The sequence below is a fragment of the Solanum stenotomum genome, chromosome 8, assembly GCF_019186545.1.
Source record: "Solanum stenotomum isolate F172 chromosome 8, ASM1918654v1, whole genome shotgun sequence".
NCBI classification, from domain to species: Eukaryota; Viridiplantae; Streptophyta; class Magnoliopsida; order Solanales; family Solanaceae; genus Solanum; species Solanum stenotomum.
The window spans coordinates 35,828,745-35,834,744 of NC_064289.1; positions in this window are offsets into that span (position 1 = coordinate 35,828,745).

The window sequence follows — 6,000 nt, forward strand, 5'->3', positions numbered from 1 at the left end:
TATTGACTAAAATGAAAGCATGTTTATTGTCCTCAAAAAATATGGATTAACCAATGAAGCTGCTGAAGTTGGATAGAGAATTGATCTAGGCGTGATCTGGATGCTGAGTACCTGAACCTACATTTTGAAAGGATGTAGCGCAGAGTATGCGTCAGTACTTGGAATGTAATGAGCATGAAGGATATAGTTATACTAAGTTGAACAAATTATATAAGCTGAACAATGTGTAATTAAGCAATGATATAATCTGAATAAGGATATAGATACTGAAATATAACTTAAAACTAAACTAAATGCAATGACCAAGTACTAATCATGAAGATAACATGCTGAAATGTATACTGAAGTAATTGCTAAAAACCTAGTCAACACACTAAGAGTCTGACTGTGGGAGCTACTATTAATCAACATAAACCACATGAGCTAAATGCGAAGTCCGATGTATATGCCCCATCGACAGGACCCAATATACCTTGCTAGGGGTATAAAGGCATGACTGGCGTGATCACTAATACTGATGCCTAATAGAGGGGACTTATAATCCTACACGGGCACATAGTTTTGGGACTATAAGGCTACATTGAACCCTAGTTCAACTCGGTGCTAAGTCTATTCCCAACTGAATACATATGAAGCTAAAATGCACTAAACACTGAATAGCTCAAAATATATACATGCTAACTGAGAATGCAACATTTATATCTTGTGAATGTGACATTCAAGATCTGGAACATGATTTTTCTATTTAACTGACCTAGCAAATATAATTCATGAACTAAGAGTGTAACACCTCAGATCTCAAAATGAAGAAAATCCTAGTTTTCAGAAAAACTGGTGCTAGTGCCAACGGAACTACCCAAGGACCATAGGTTAAACCACAGACCGTAGGTAGGGTTCCGTCGTTAAGGTCCAGATTTTGATGGTCTCTTCTCCCACCTACAATCGACCAGTACTATCACTACCCAAAGCTACCCCCAGGGCGTGGACACGGGACCTAGGATCACGAGTGAACCCAAGCTAACCCTGCTGGCATATCATAAGCATACTTGATAATAAAATGAATCAATAAATACTGTGCAAAAGCTAGTCAATAAATAATCTGAAATGATGGGGAATACCCATACTAAATCAAAGTATATTAATACTGAGAGTTCAATAACAACTGAAAAGTGAAACTCAAATACTAAAGCTGATTCGAACTACGTTTGAAAATAGCTTCTAACTGACTAGAAGTGCTGGGACATGCCCCAGCTAAATCTAGCAAAAATTGAAACTAAAAACAAAAATAAAGGAAACATGTATATCGTCTTAGGAGCATGAGGACTTACCACTGATACTGTTGAGTTAAAGATCAGGAACCGATCTATGTGTGATCCGGAAGTTGAGATCCTAAACCTACATCACGAGAAAATGTAGCGTAGAGTATGCGTTAGTACTCGAAAGGTACTGAGCATGCAGGATAGAGTATAGCTGAACAATAACCATAACTGAAAAATAGCATATAACTGAGCAATGGTAAGAGATAAATATGATACTAAACATGAAATGACTGAATGTAATGACCACGTTTATAACATGCTGAGACTGAATACTGCACTGTGAGTGATGATGTGATCAATGAAATGGAATCTGACTGTAAGGGAGCTAAAAATAACTGACATAAAACCACATGAGCTAAATATGAAGTCCGATGTATACGCCCCATCGAGATGACCCAATATACCCTGCCAAAGGTATAGAGGCATGACTGGCGTAGTCACTAAAATGATGCCCACAAAGTGGACTTACAACCTATGGGGCACGTAGTTATGGGACTTGAGGCTGACTGACACTAGTCCACTCGGTATTAAGCTACTCCCAATAGATTATGTAATTAACAATTTATGACTGAATTTCTGTAATACTGGATAGCTCAACATACTGACATGCTAACTGAAATGCAACATTAATGTACTGATAATGAAACATTCAAATCTAAGGCATGTATATCTGAAATAACCAACCTAGCATGTGTAATTCATGAACTAAAAGAACTACATAGCTAGGGTTCTGAATATCATACAAAAACTAAGCAATAACATGATTATCTGATTTGGATCATTCTAACAACTAAAAGGCTACAATTTCTTAACATTCAAGGAACCCTAGGTCTAGATAATATTAAGGGAATCAAGAATCTGACTGAATTATAGGGACCCAATGGGTGAAAGGAACCAACTAATGAAATCCCACATACCTGGTGACAAATTCCATGGAGAAATCTTTTGATTTCAGGGCTGCAACTGATGAAAACTCGTTGCATTCTTGAACTAGGGCTGCTCGATTTTTCTCCTCTATTTTGCTCTAAGATTGATGAATTCTTGTTGAATAGTTGATTAGGTTAGGTTCTAATTTGTTTACTAGGCTAAAACTGACCAAAACCACGTAGTTTAGGGGTGAAACAACGTAATTTAGGTGTCCAATGCACAGGGGAAAAGACCAAACGACCCCTGACTTAAAGGTCTGACCGGATGACCATGGTTCTTATGGTGGGCCGTCAAAGTACGATGGACCGTGAAACCGGTCGTGGTCCTTGGTTCAGTAGCTACTGGATATGGGACACCTTACTACGGTCCACTTCACAGACTATGTGAAGAATCATAAACCGTGAAGGTCCTCGTGGTCCTTCACTTGGTCTAAGGGCTGCACTGGTCTAACTCTATGGGAGACACTACAACTTATCGTCGAGACCACACCCGTGAAGGGCCCTGTGTTCTGACGTTTAAGCCTGGTGGATTCCATATGATTTTTACGAGCACCATCATGGACCGTGAGGTGGTCCATGGCCCGTGAAGGGATCCGTAGTCTTCCTCTACTGTAAGGGTGCTGAGACCACGGGCAAGTCGACGGATCGTGGTCCCTTTCACGGTCCGTGAACCCTTTTGTGGTTCATTGGATCTAGAGTTTTTCTGCTACATTTTCTAATTGTGAGTTCTGAGGTGTTACAATATCTCCCCCTTGGGAACATTCATTCTCGAATGAAGTCTAAACTAGTTGGATGGGGAGGGAAAGAGCTGGAAACCCTGTTAGTAATTTCTAGAACTGATTTCTTTTTTAACTAAGTTCAAAGAACATGCAAATACACGGAAAATGCAAGTAAAAACTGAAGGAACATGATACTAAGACTGAAGCTACGCATGAATGACTGAAAAACTAGAGAGGAACTATTACCTCAAGCTGTAATGGAGTTAGAAGGAAAAAGATGATGATACTTGGCCTTCATAGCTTCTTCAGCTTCCCAAGTAGCTCCCTCTACGACTTCTCCACAAAACCTTGACTGAAGCGACTTCTTTGTTTCTCAACCTTCGAACCTGAAGATAAAGAATTTCAATTGGTACCTCTTCATAAGTGAGACTATCCTACACAACCACACTTTCTAAAGGTACAATAATGTAATGACCCGAGAGCACCCCCTAGTCGTTACCGGCGTATTCGACCTCGAAGAGGTCTTATACAAACCCTTAACATTCATCATAACATGTATCATAGAATAAAATCACGAAAAATGTAAAACTTTTACTTTGGAAGTTCAACTTCACTTCATACATGAAATGTAGAATCTAACTTCGTCACAATGCACCATCTAGACATAGAAGTATCGAAAATGGGACTTAGCCCTTACATCAATAAGAAGTCTTGAAAATAGGGAGTACAACAATGTCTTTCAATATAAGCAAAGAACTAAACATAGAAGCTAGATCATAGGGTCTTGTCCTCGGACTTGAGGACTCACCAACTTGGGGAAACAACTCCAAGTGTCTTGAGAAGTCAGCTTGAATCCTCAACGGCTCGAACCTAAATGTTTGGGAAAAGGGAGAAAATATGGGTTAGTACAACACACATACTAAGTATGGCTACTATGCATAAAAACCATTGAAACATGCATAAAGGACATTTTATTCAAAACATGCTTTTTGCCAAGTAAATCCAATATGCACACAAATTAAGTATCATAGTCCAAACCAACATAATATCATCCCAACATGTAGACAGCCCAAGCAATACTAGTGCAATGCAAAGAATAGAACCCCATAACCCTATTCAAAGCTATCACATTAAGCAACCTACTTCATGCATACATTCATAAGATCATATTTCCTCATAAATTACGACATTCATAAATCATAATAATCATAATCATAAGAGAACACTACTACAACCATCTCTTAGGATCCCACAAGTGCAATGTGAAAGAGAAGTCCCATACCCTCCCTTACACTATGTAGAAACCCTTAAGAAAGCCCTAGTAAGAGTTCACACCTTTCATACCTTCATTTACTTTTACATTAGGGAAATATTGCAATAACCAACATAGACCATGAGAGCTACATGGAATCCGGTGTTCTACTCCCACATCGAAAAGAGAGGGTTAACACTTACCTAAGGTGTAACCATTCGTACATAGCTATTTAGGTGGATCCACTAAGCTAGAGTCCTATGTGGGCACATAGTTAAGGGTCAAGAAGATTGCTTCTAGAAACCCTAACTTACTAAACATGGGAGTTTCCATCTCATGAGACAACACATACCGTAGGTAATCCAAACTTGCTAAACATGAGGAAACCCATGGGGGAGCCGGACTTACTAAACATGAGACCCCCATCTCATTTACATGCCCTTTCAGTGATAAGCATCTGATACCTTTTTGTAATCATCTTTAGTCATCACATAAGTTCACATTAGCCTTTACTATAATCTTATATAGACATCTTAACATAATAGCTCATATGTGTTCATAAGTGAGTAACAATCCTTTCACTTTAGAGACACTTAGCAAGTGAGTAAACCTTTCACTTTACATTACACTACAATCATGAGAACTACCTTTCAATCATATAGCAATCAAACCATAATATACATACATACTTCATTGCTAATTCAAGTGTAGAGGGTTGAGGAAGAGGAAACTAGGTCATCAACACCACAATAACACATTAGGTATAGCATCATTACAATCTAAGTAATTCACCTTTCATACTTGAGTTCAAAGAAGAACCAACCTTCATCCTTCTTGCCCTTCGTGGGACATCCATACTTCAATTACCAAGAAATTCATAACCAATACATAATACAAGGTAATTCATGAAGTAATAACATAATCAACATCAATATAAGCAATTGACATATTCCCTTCATAGCCTTCAAGGCTTCATTCAAAGACTCAACCCTAATTTCATAGAAATTATACATAACCTAGGGTATAATCATCATACAAACATGAATTACATATCATCACATTCAATTCATAGCCTTCAATCAATATCTAATACAAACTACGGTTAGAATTAGGAAAAGAAGGAGAAACATGGGTCTCATGGGGAATTCTTCAAGAAACCACCAATACAAGATAAATTCATCCATAATTGTTCATCTAACATCAATCAAAGTCAGTTTATAACATCAATTTCACTTTAGAAAGAAGACCCACATTTTTGGATTGAAACCTAGAAATTGGAGATTTTGAAATTCATCTTGAAGAGGCCTCTTGGGGAAAGGAATTCCAAGAGTGATAAGCAACCATACCTTATAGATGAATTAACCACGAAAATCCAAGTTGAAACCTTGGAGAGTTGGTATTCTTCTTGAGGTTCCAATCTTCTTCAATGGAGTTCTTGAGAAGAGAGAGAGAGTAGAGAAAACGAGGAACTTTAGGTTTAGATCTTTGCGGTTTTGTGTTTGAGTGATAAAAGTGAGGTAAATTGACTTAAAAATCATTATATACATGTCCCCTAAAGTACCCTAAATACCCCTCACTTAAATGGACTCTTTAATGAAGTAAAAATAGATTTCTGAATTTCTGTATTTTCATCGTGGAGCTGTTCCTTGAAGATATTTGGAATTAAATTTTGAGATAGTAGAGTCCGCGACATGACCGCGTCGCGACTGTTTATTTTCTCCTTGTGTGAGCAAGTGCGCGATGCATAACTATTCCCTCCAAGTGCAATCTGTAAGCTGCCTTGG